The 12166-nt window shown below is 32.0% G+C and overlaps 1 pseudogene; it reads left to right on the plus strand.

Moving 5' to 3' along the window:
- Positions 1–4321: 4321 nt before the first annotated feature.
- LOC134693723 (C-type lectin domain family 10 member A-like) lies at positions 4322–8952 on the plus strand (annotated as a pseudogene).
- Positions 8953–12166: the final 3214 nt, after the last annotated feature.

Raw genomic sequence — 12166 nt, forward strand, 5'->3', positions numbered from 1 at the left:
ATTTTGTTTCTGGTTTTAAAGTCAAATAAGTAGTTTTACAGTTGTAGCTTATCACAATTTATTCACATTAGAGACATTTAATGTTGATGTATATTTGGACCATTTATAATCAAACAAACAAAAAGTAAAGTTATGATAGCATTATAATACTAATTCCAAATGTAAGAATTTGTTATGAAGAAAAGGGGAAGGCCTTGTACGTTAAAAGTGCTAAGTGTAATGTGTACATGGATTTTTTATTTTATAAAGGAATTGTACTAATAAGTCATATCTACAATTCCTTGATTGTATGGTGTTATTTATTCTATTATATATCAAAAAGACAGAAATACAGTTTATTGACATGTATTGACAAATATACGCTTTAAGAGTGATATTAAAATATTCGATAATATAAGCGCTCGTGGTGTAGTGGTATCATGCATAGACCGCAGACTTCACTGACGAAAATGCTCGCGGGTTCGAACCATTCATCTGTCACTCGTTTTTGAGAGGATTACATTTCCTAAGTTAAAAGATTAAAGTTATGACATAAGTTATCTTAATTTAACATTGTGATCAGTGGATTCTTAAAAAATAATCAACTGTGAGAACAAAAGACTGACGTCAGAGAAATGGGTTAATAACTTCGAAACTTTATTCGTTTAATAGTTTTTTGTTGCCGATTTGGAAATTTATTTTTCAAGGTTAAATCGATATGATAGGTGTAAAAGAAACCGCATTGTAGTCCCGCATTTTAATTTTAAAAACAAATAATGTGAACTTTGGTAATTCATCGCTACAATAAAGAAACATTATCATATATGTCAGATGAATTTTAATGTAGACTTTCATAAAATAAATATTTAAAAATTATTTATAAAATCAGATTTAACATATTCGTGTGTAAGATTTTGAAAATCTTATTGAGTCAAACTGAATAGGTTGAATGATTTTTGGTTGCTTACTTAACGTCCAGTGGCAAAAATTTCATGCATGTTCAGAACGATACACACTGAATAAGAAATCATACTATATCCTACATGTATTTATATTCGTCTTCGTGTCAGTTCTTAATTGTTTTTAATCTATGTATACCTTTTACTCAACTAATACGATAATCTTATATTCTATAGAAAAACAATAACGTAACTCACGAAAGGGTCGGGTGAGGAGGGTATATAATGATTTCCTGATTATCTTTTAATGAAATGTATTGCTATTCCAAAGACAATCTTTCTGAATTTTTCATTCAATTCAAGTAAAATTGACCAAAAATTACTTTTCCGCGATAGAAATAACTTAACAAATAGAAAAAAAAACATACCCCTCCCTCTTTCCATAAGCTAACTGGTACAATTAATTACTAACAATGCGTCTTGTATTTGTGATACACCGTTATCGAATGGTAACAATACATTTGTGCCTTACTTCATGCACTTACAGTAATATTTTTATTGTGTATGGATAATAATTTTTAAAAGGTTTATATCTAAATTATTTAGTGAGTTTTATTTCACATTCTGAATGAGCCGCAGGGCGTATTAAAACCCGAACGCATTAAAAAGGAATATTCCACCTTAGTGTTGTCGGCAAAATAGGAAACTAAATTTTACAAATCTTTATAAAATTAAAAACTAATTGTTCAGAGAACAATTGAAGGTCTTTCCATTTTGATATTGATTTAGGAAAAATCAGTTAATGATGTTAGTTCATTTAGCTTTATGATGTATTTATATGAATTTAAAGCAAAGGTCAAAATCCAGAACGTCCTATTAACCTATGACCTTGACTTCAATTTCAAGGTCACAAACCAAGGACCTCAAATCAAAAAACTTTAGGTTAAATTTATATTTGGTTAATGAGTTATATAACATACGCGTATTTTCAAATACAAGAGGGGAGAACACTCCCTTTTACGTTCAACGTACACTTGCAATCTAAATTTACGTGTTACGACATGTCACAACAAACAATTTAATTAAAATAATTTGTCGTTATCTTATACAGTCTCTGGAAATAAGAGAGAATAAGTCAAATTCACAAAATTGGAATATGACCTTGACCTTTGACCTTGACCTAATTTTCATTTTTTTTTACCACATACCTCAAATCAAAAGATCCTTGGTCTCTAGCACTTATGGTTTACAAGATAGAAATGCATATCACTTATGTCAAATGCATAAGGGGAAATAACTCTCATATGGAGCGTTCATATCACTTTGGACAAAATAGAACAAATCATGCGAAAGATATAACGAGCAATTTTGTAAAATAAATTTGTCGTAATATTTTACGGTTGCGAATGAGTTGCACACACAAGGAAAACGGTGTTTGGGGAGATAACTCCTACAAAGAAAAGTATTCAGTTACGCAAAGAAAATTTCAAAAGCGCATAAACTGTTCGATATCATATACCAAATATCTAAGCGACATATTGCGAAACACACATTTATCGCAAAATTAGGCAGAAGAAAAGAAAAAAAATAATCAGAAGAAGAAAAACAATAGGTCTTTCCACAGAAAAGGGGAAAGACCTAATTAATATTTTTTTGACGGTATATAAGTCAGATAATGCATATTTTATGGTTTTTCGTGTCGTAGAACACATCTCGGGTCGGTCTTTCATTTGATCAATCCTAGCACCCCTCGGTGTGTTCTTCGACAAGACAAACCTTAAAATATGCATTATCTATAACATATATCCCTTATTTCGTTTTACTACAAACGAGCACACCAAAATCAGAAATCTATATTTTAATTAGATTGTAAAATGATAAGATATATTTTACGAAGACATAGAGAAAACTAAAAATATAAATAGGTATGAGAAAATGTGTGTGTTAATTATATATTTATGCATGTAAGTATACGAACAGTAATGAGCACGCAATTGATATCTATTATCGTTCTGACTAAACCAGGAAGATTCTCCTTTCTGCAGAGATGACAACAGATACATTGAAAAGTGTGTATTTATTTCATATTTTCTTTGAACAAATTAAGAGTCTGTGTATATGTTCCGGATCATATGAGTATAAGGACCATACGGGTATGGTCATGACCATATGGGTATATGCTCATATGGTACGACCGTACGCGTATGGTTGGGGTAATTAACACTCTGTTACTGTTTACTTTGAACACTTCTAAACTCTTCATATGGTATGACCGTTCCTTAAAAATACGCTATCATATAGGTCAGTTTATTATTATATCATAATAAAGATATTAACTGAATAAAATATTAAAGTTTCATATAGTTGACTTTACTACGTAGTCAAACTATGATAATATAAAAAAGGAAGATGTGGTATGATTGTAAATGAGACAACTATCCACAAAAGACCAAAATGGCAAAAACATTAATAACTATAGGTCACCGTACGGCCTTCAACAATGAGCAAAGCCATACCGCATAGTCAGCTATAAAAGTTAAACACATTTTATACCGATGTCCATTACCGATTTTTTTATAACGAGTGAATAGCAATATGTCGACTTGAAAAGATAACTTCCAAAAATTTCTCAATAATCGGTTACGCGAGAAGTCACTAGCAAAGAAAATGTTTTATTTAAGATATTACAGAGAATATTGTGAACTATAGTCATATTACGATATTTGAAATCAAGAGCTTCATAAGCACCGTAGACACATCGGAATAACCAAAAAACCTCGGCATCAACACACAGCTGCAAAAAGGCTATATTTTCACTTGCAAACTTAGGTGTAACTGAAAAGTTTCGTGCACAACTGCATATTTGAAAAAAATACCTATATGGTCAAAATGGTCATATGGTCCTTTCCGTTAAAAACCATACGAGTATATGCTCATACGGTCCGACCATATGAATATACGCATATGGTCATGACTGTACGCGTATGGTCAAAATACTCATATGGTCCGGAAAACATATATAATGTCGTGAACATGATATTTAAGAATACAAATTCATAACTCCAAGGTATGTGGCTTGCATGAGGTTTGACGTGTATTCGTGGTTCACATTAACCCACAATATAGAGAGAGATGTTTTACACTTTTACTCTGAACTATTTTTTATTACAAAATGAAACAGTATTTCGTTTATCCCTTAAAGTTTCTGATAAATCGAAATTAATACTGTCACATAGATATGTGGAACGTTTAGAAAATAAAAATAGTTTAACTTCCGCATATGCATGCATTTGATTTCTACATAAGTGAGTTTCCGATTACAAGTACATGAAGTATTCAATTCAAGTGTTTCAAGATACAATCCCATTAGATATCCACATCAAGTGCAATAATGTTGATGAAATCTAAAATTAACTATATTTTTTTTCAATTTAAGAGGATAATGAAGAGTCTTGCAAGTGAAACGTTTTTGAGAACCTTATACTGTCCGTGCTAAGTAGGATGATACGTCACAATCCAACAAGTTTTATGCATCATATTGATTATTGCCGTGGTAGGATAGCGTTAGTTCATATTAGTTCAAAATGCAGATAATCTAATTTTCGTCTATGCTATTTTCGTCTGTTGTGTTCATAAAGATTGTTTCAAAGCAGTATATTATTTATATTTTTAATAGAACTTACAATGTAAGTTGACGTGTGAAATTTTATGAAATGAAAATGTGGTTGGTAGTGATATTCTCTTTCCTGTCATATTCCTGCAATGCAAGTTTGGTAGATCAAAATACGCAAAGCTCTGTGGAAACCGAATTGACGGGGACAAATATTACTGATATCAAAATGGATGTTGATGTTATGAAAGGATATTATCACGATCTACTTCTTAGAGTAATTAATAACGAAGATGAAATAGCCTTCTTGAAAGGTCAAACACAACATTTGGAACATGAACTTGAAAACACAAAGAGAACATTTTCATGTGAAATTAATGGTTTACGAGATGTTAGCATGCAGTACGAACAAATACGAAACGAAACAATTAATTCATGGAATACGATTTATGACACAATACAAAATCAAAGCGTCAGTGTGTTAGATAACAAATACTTACTTCTGGAGACAACAGGAAGTCAAAGCAATGAGTCAGGTGCGTATATATATAATTTTGTGGAAAAAAATATTGTACTCATATTAATTTACATAACTAAACGTGCTAAAGCCAAAAAAAATACTGAAATAAAATTGTAAACAAGACAGCAAAATGTCTCAAAATAGTGCTGTCAAGACTTTATAAGGTAATATATCAGAGAGTAGAGACGTCGATGATATCTGATGTTTCTGGTATCTTCATGCTTGTTATACATGATATATATATTACAGAATATACATTAATCTGATTTTTTTAAAAGTATGTCTTCGATCTTCTGCAAACGCAAGGTTAACATGAGAAACCATACATACTTCTGATTAATCAAGTTTTTGTTTATTATAAATACAGGTGACGGATTAGAATGCCCTTTAGATTGGATTAGACGTGTCGACTTTGGTGCATGTTATTTCTTCAGTGATACATACAAGTCCTGGAACGATGCACAGGTAAATAAGGAATCAAGTATGTTTGGTAATTTTATCATATTATTCATATACTTTTCTAGTTTTGAATCGTATTGGAGGAGACCTGATGTTCTTTTATCTGCTGTTGCAAATCATGAAGATAAAAGTCATTCCTCGAACTTAACGCTGCATCTTTTTTTAACTTCGTATAAAAAAGAAAATATGGTATGATTGTCAATGAGACAACTTTCCACAAAAGACCAAAATGACACAAACATTAACAACTATAGGTCACCGTACGGCCTTCAACAATGAGCAAAGCCCATACCGCATAGTCAGCTATAAAAGGCCCCGATAAGACAATGTAAGGCAATTCAAACGAGAAAACTAACGGCCTCATTTATGTAAAAAATGAACGAAAAACAAATATGTCACACATAAACAAATAAACAATATCCATCGTTCTTTATTTTTGTCTTTTAAACTTTTTTAAATTGGTTCGTCACTGATGAGTATTATGTAGACGAAACACTTGTCTGGTGTATATACAAAATTTAGTCCTGGTATCTATGATGAGTTTATTTAGTTGACATTCCAATTGTATCTATATCCACTAATTTCTTGAATACCATATTGAGCTATATTATAGTACGTTGTTCACTAAAATCAGCAGCCAGTAACGTTGGAATCTGACAAAGTTATAGACTGTCATATACCTTAAATGTCACAACATTTTATTTTTATGATGCAAAAAAAAAAAAAAAGATTAGCTTATACTTGTTGAACTTATTGCCCCGATACATAATTTATTTCGTTCACTGTGAGTACCCCTTGACGTTAGATGACCTTATGCTGTTAATATTTCACGTTTATTTTTTTTTTATTCGAGCGTCGCCGATGAGTCTTTTGTAGACGAAACACGCGTCTGACATATATACCAAATTAAGTCCGGGCATCTATGATGAGTTTATTCACAACATCAAAACATCTTTCTTAAATGTCATTATCGGAAGAAGTTTTCTGATGAGTCTTATGTAGACGAAACGCGCGTCTGGCGTATAAAATTATAATCCTGGTAATTGTGATAACTATTTCTATGGTTTGCATTTGAATGTTGTATTCCTTATGTCCTTTTTATGAAATGTGTCTAGGTCTTCTTTTTTCTTTTCTTGATATAACATTATGTCAAAACTCGAGTGACATGATGAAAGGCACAAACGCATGTAAAGTTTAACACCAAATTCATTTGTATACCGAAAGTAGTTTTCGTATAGATGACACTTAATTATCAGTTGTGTTCAAATCAAAGTATTTGAAAAGTCAAATTGATAAAGAAGTGAAAAAGGTCACATTTCAAACAACATATTTTACATAGCTTACCCCAAGGGTATTTCATGTCAGCAAAACGCCCTCCATCCTAAATACGTGAATGTCTTTTGAACTTAAAATATAATGAATTACTGTAGTACTATTACCTAATAGTCTTCACTGTCGCAGATAATATTTAATTAGAAGTTTGCAAAAAGGCAAAATAATAGATAACCGTATTATCTTGTACAATTTGCACACCACACACCATATGGTCATCTAATACGAAATAACAAATGTACAAGAGTTCATCCGATAAAACCATATTATTTTTATGACAACATATTTTCAGCTAATACAATATAATAAACGTAAAATATTTCATCCGATAAAATGAATTATATTATTGTTATTCATTTGTAACATCTAACAAAAATAGATAAACCACAAAGTTTTATAACTCTGAATTATAGGCTGCTGGTCAGTCTTTTTGAATATTTTAATGAAATTAAATACAATCATTAGACCAAAGATGTCATCATTTTTAAATAAAAAGTTATCAAAGGTACCAGGATTATAATTTAGTACGCCATACGCGCGTTTCGTCTACATAGACTTTTCAGTGTTGCTCATATCAACATATTTACAAAGACAAACAATTACAGAGTTGAAGACCATTGAGGATCCAAAATTCCAAGAACGTTGTGCCAAATATGAAAGTCTTTAAATTTGAATTATCAATGTTTTCAAGGAACAATGCAGAAAACACAAGGGATCCCTCGCAGATATCTATTCTGAAAATTAAGCCATGTGGCTGGAGGAATATAGTAGTAATCATTCGGGTTTGTATTTATTAAGAACTCTTTACCTAGTATAAACAAGATTAAAATGTACATACCCTACTAATGATACAAGGTGTGAATAGGGCAATGATATCACATCATTTAGTTTACTTTTACAATCCCACATAATTTAATTTTCTAATTTTGTAAATAATGAAACATATGAATGCAACATCGAGGTTTGATTAATTCTATACCGACTGTTAAACTCGCATTGTCGTCTAGTACAAGACAAATGCTTTTGGACAATATGAGGTTTATGATTTGCCATTTTAAAGAACGCTTAAACTATCGTCTAAAGGTAAATAATAAAATTTCCCATGCAATCTTGTAGAATTTGAACAACCAATCAGTTAATTTTATATCTACTATAATAATTCCGTAAATCGAATAGTAACGAAACCAGTTCAGCGGTCAATGCGATATGACTACATGCAGAAACCATTTAATGAAAATTAAAAATTGTCTACTGTCATGACATTGCTAATTTTAGAAAAAGTTGAAATATTGGTCAAGTCATGTGACTTAAATCCGGTATACAACGTTAGACATTATGATATTCTAAGAGAAACATACATCATATGTCCTAAATATTTACAGCGATCACACAGGCCTTTTTTCTGAGCTTCGAATTACAATTAGATCCGAAAGTAGTATTTCGAAGTTAAAAACATGAAACAGTAAAGAAACTTAATTGCATTGAATAAAGAGGAAATTGCATGGCAACCAGATGTACAATACATAATGATCATGATCCGATAGCATAATCGTTTTCTGCTTCGAATGCATCTTTCGTTATCAAATCTGAACTCAAACTGTAAAAATACTACAATCGATGAACGCGAAACAAATGTCGAAAGTGAGTTGAGACATTGACACATTGGATTGATAATATCATTGTCGAATAGTGTAGGTTATTTATTTACAGTTAAATTAACACCCTTGCACCACTGAGATTGTGCGTTTGAGGATAACTGGCAGCAAGTTACGTTCGACTTAATTATCAAAATCTGTACAAAAGTTATTTTTTAAAATGTTTTGCTCTTTTTTGTTGCAGCTCAAATCTTATGGATTGGTGGGAAGAATGACACTGGCGTGTACAAATGGTTTAACTCCGATGGAGAAACAAAACATATGAATTACACACGATGGGCAAATGGACGTCCATACCAACACACTGCAATTTATCGTTCGGTGTGTGCTCATCTGAATGTAGGTGTGAAGTATAAATGGTTTACTGAGAATTGCGATGCGAGATTCCCTTTTATATGCAAAATCTATATCTGATATTTCATTCGCAGTTATTGTTGGTCACTTGATGTCAAATTATCAAACAAGAGTGAACACGATTGTCTGACATGTTGAAACGTTTTGCCGGTTTTACTTTCGTTTGATTATATGTTGAAATTCATAATGATAAAGGTATCAAAAAAAAATATCTTGTAAATGTGTTATTCATACATGATCACATTATAATACACCTAATATAAATATTGAGAATGACAATGGAGAAAAAAAACAGACCAAACAAAAACAGTTTAAATTGACATATGAATCATAAATATAAAATCAAGATAAAACATATGACATTCCATACCATCATTCTATACACAAAATATTACTGACCTAATGATATTGATATTTGAAAACAAAAAAAAAGACCAAATAAAATCAATTAAAATTGACCATTTAACCATAACATTTAGTTCAAGGTCGGATGGTTGCTGATGGGAAGTCAAATCATTCCTCATCGCTATTTTGTGAATTTTTTCTTTGATCTTTTTTGTGATAATATTTCATATAATGCTACTCGTTTGAGATGGAAAATAATCGCTAGAAACTATGAAGGCACGTGGCGGTTGTTAATGACATTTATATGAAATCGCCAACGTCGTCATAGGTAAAATAGCGATAAACGGATTATCATAGATCAATTCCACTCGATTGCATTTCTCGCTTTCGCCGTCCCGCGCCGGCTCAAGCGAGAAAATCAATCTTGTTGACATATAACGATAATCTATAAATACACCAAATAAAGTTGACATATATTGCTTAGAGTAAAAAAAAAAACAAAAACGTATCATTGACCAAAGAACCATGACTAGGTCCAGGTCAGGTAACACCTATCAGACAGACATGTACAATGTACATCTTACACAAGACTGAAAATCCACATGACTAACCATCCTCAACTTGCAACGCCTCTCCGTAAACAAAAATAGGACTGACACCATTTGATTGCAATGACAAAATTGATGGTGTAGGTATTATTCCTAGACCTTCGTGTATCTCGGAGAATATCATGAATGGGTTGAATTGCCCGGTCACAAAACTCAATTTTAAAACTAGATAGCCTAATAATGATTCTGGCTATGTTTGGTAAAATTTGACCAAAGAGTTTCAGAGAAGAAGATTTTTGTAAAAGTTAACTAAGATTTACGAAAAATGGTTAAAAATTGACTATAAAGGGCAATAACTCCTAAAGAGGTCAACTGACCATTTTGGTCATTTAACTTATTTGTACATCTTACTTTGCTGAACATTATTGCTGTTTAGAGTTTATCTCCATCTATAATAATATTCAAGATAATAACCAAAAACAGTAAAATATCCTTCAAATTAACAATTAAGGGGCAGCAACCCAACAATGGGTTGTCTGATTCATCTGAAAATTTCAGGGCAGATAGATCTTGACCTGATAACTTTGTTTACCCCATGTCAGATTTGCTCTAAATGCTTTGGTTTTTGAGTTATAAGCCAAAAACTGCATTTTACCCCTATGTTTTATTTTTAGCCATGGCGGCCATCTTGTTTGGTTGGCCGGATCACAAAACACAATTTTAAACTAGATACATCAATGATGATTGTGGCCAAGCTTGGTTTAATTTAGCCCAGTAGTTTAAGAGGAGAAGATTTTTGTAAGAGTTAACGACGACGGACGACGACGGACGACGACAGACGACGGATGACGACAGACGACGGACGAAGGACGACGGACACCAAGTGATGAGAAAAGCTCACTTGGCCTCTTAGGCCAGGTGAGCTAAAAAAGAGAAAAGATCTTTTCTTAAACTTTCCCTTGCCAACAAAGATCTCGATGACGCAGCTAGGCAATATTTTTCATCAAAAATTAGTTCAGTCAAAAATACTTCCTTGTTTTAAATAATATATTTTTTTAACCTATATCAAACCAATTTCTAAAAACTTAAATTTTCAATTACAAACTAAAAGACAATTTCAAAGAGTTAGTATTACTTTGTTTTATAAAAGAGATTGGCGAACGTAGAAACAAGTATCTTGTTTTAGGGAGAGACAAATTAATACTATTTTATAAAGAATTACTCTGATTCATACAAGAAACTCCCTCTTCTCGCCGACTTGTTTCTTTATCATTATGAGGCTGACTTCATGCAGGAACTTCTTAGGAAGAAAGATAAGAAATTAGAAATATCTTGTAATTTTACGTTCCGTTAAATAGATGATGTTCTCTAACTAAATGATACAAAATTTGACTACTAGTATGTTGAACGAGGCTAACCCATCGAACTAGATATAAAGGATATTACAGATACAGACAAGGTTTTATTTACGTTTTTTGATTGAGTTAAGTCTGCCAATTGATATTTTATCGTGTGTTTTCTATGTTGTGATGTTATGGTAGTGTTTCAAAAAAAGGGAGAAGGTTTGGATCCATTAATTAAAAATGTTTAATCTCGCTGAAAATGTTTGCGCCTGTCCTAAGTCAGGAATCCGATGTACAGTAGTTGTCGTTTGTTTATGCAATATATACATGTTTCTCGTTTCGTTTTTTAGCTAACCGGACCCGAAGGTCCAAGTGAGCTTTTCTCATCACTTGGCGTCCGGCGTATGTCGTCCGTCGTTTACTTTTACAAAAATCTTCTCCTTTGAAACTGCTAAGCCAAATTTAACCAAACTTGGCCACAATCATCATTAATGTATCTAGTTTAAAATTTGTGTTTTTTGACCCGGCCAACCAACCAAGATGGCCGCCATGGCTAAAAATATAACATAGGGGTAAAATGCAGTTTTTGGCTTATAACTCAAAAACCAAAGCATTTAGAGCAAATCTGTCATTGATAAAATTGTTTATCAGGTCAAGATCTATCTGCCCTGAAGATATGAGGATGAATCAGACAACCCATTGTTGGGTTGCTGCCCCTAAATTGGTAATTGTAAGGAAATTTTATTGTTTTTGGTTATTATCTTGAATATTATTATAGATGGAGATAAACTGTAACAGCAATAATGTTCAGCAAAGTAGATTTACAAATAAGTCAACATGACCAAAATGGTCATTTGACCCCTTTAGGAGTTATTGCCCTTTATAGAAAATTTTGAACCATTTTTCGTAAATCTCCATGATCTTTTACAACAATCTTCTCATCTGAAACCACTGGGCCAAATTTAACCAAACTTGGCCACTATCATCATTGATGTATCTAGTTTAACATTTGTGTTTTTTTACCAGGCCAACCAACCAAGATGGCAGCCACAGCTAAAAATAGATCATAGAGGTTAAATGCAGTTTTTGGTTATTACTCAAAAACCAAAGCATTTAGAGCAA

The sequence above is a fragment of the Mytilus trossulus genome, chromosome 12, assembly GCF_036588685.1.
Source record: "Mytilus trossulus isolate FHL-02 chromosome 12, PNRI_Mtr1.1.1.hap1, whole genome shotgun sequence".
Classification (NCBI taxonomy): Eukaryota; Metazoa; Mollusca; class Bivalvia; order Mytilida; family Mytilidae; genus Mytilus; species Mytilus trossulus.